Source organism: Aptenodytes forsteri, unplaced genomic scaffold (assembly GCF_000699145.1).
Source record: "Aptenodytes forsteri isolate BGI_AS27 unplaced genomic scaffold, ASM69914v1 Scaffold617, whole genome shotgun sequence".
Taxonomy (NCBI): Eukaryota; Metazoa; Chordata; class Aves; order Sphenisciformes; family Spheniscidae; genus Aptenodytes; species Aptenodytes forsteri.
In genome coordinates, this window is record NW_008796119.1 from 131,209 (window position 1) to 132,441 (window position 1,233).

Here is a 1,233-nt window from a genome sequence, read left to right on the forward strand (position 1 = left end):
TAATGCCGTGTGTGTTCTGGGAAGCGGGGCTGGGAGGTGCGTGACCCGGGGTGTGGGCGTCGACTCCTTTTGAGGTGGGATCCTGCGCTCAAGTGCAGCGGGGAGCGGGGCCAAGTTCACACAGCACCCTGCCTTCCCCTCCCTGCTGTTCGCGGGCCGCCGACCCGGCCACGGCGCAGCGCCGAGCCACGCCGGGACACGCGCCAGGTGAGCTGTGCGCCCACCCCACCACCACCAGCCGTCGCGGCAGGGAAGGTGCCGGGGCAGCAGGGACCCACACGCGCCAGGTGAGCTGTGCGCCCACCCCACCACCACCAGCCGTCGCGGCAGGGAAGGTGCCGGGGCAGCAGGGACCCAGCGTGGCACCACCGGGCGCGGGGAGGGCCGGGCATGGCTGGTTTGGCACCGCCCGGGAGGCCGCCTGAGCCCTGCGCTGCCCTCACTGCTGGTGGGATGGGATGGGATGGGATGGGACGGGAAGGGACGGGTTGCGAGGTCTGGGTCACTGTGGCCTGGCAGAGCGGGGCCCGCACCCTGCGGCAGCGATGCCAGGCAGCTGGACGCGTCTCTGCCTGGCCCGGGTGGTGGGGAAGGTTTTGGCAGCGAGAGGGGGACGTGATGCCAGCACGGGGCCGGCGTGGGGGCTCGGCTGGGCTGGCGGCTGCTCGTCCCCGCTGCAGGTGCCGGGGTTGGCACTGGGGACACTGCCGGTCCTGCAGCCGCCTGCTCTGCTGAGGCAGGGCTGCCTGTGCCCAGCCTCCAGCCCAGCTATTGTGCCAGGCTGGCACCGAGCCCCAGGAGCTGCGCCGGGCTGTGCCGGCTGGGCATGGAGGCAGACCTGGGCCGTGGCGCTTGGAGCCCCTTCCCCGGTGCTGCTGGCTGCCATGCCTTGGCCACGGCACACGGCTGCGTCTGCGAGGCACTTGAGGTGCCTGGGGACCAGGAGCTTTCCTGGTGGCACTGCGGGCGCGAGGAGCTGGATGGCACCAGGGGGCTGGGATGGTGCCATGGGGCTTGCTCCCCAGCATCGTGGGGCGGGGGGGTGTCTGTTTATCCTCTTCTCTCTTCAAACCATTTCCTTTCGTCTCTGCTCGCTGTTTTCTTCTTTCAAAGAGCGGGACCACTTCCCCCGGCCACCTCCCCTCCAGCACCGGGACCCCCGGCACACCTCTGGCACATGCCTACTTCAGGGCCAGCCTGGCCGGACCCCGGCCCACCGCCCTCCCTGCCACG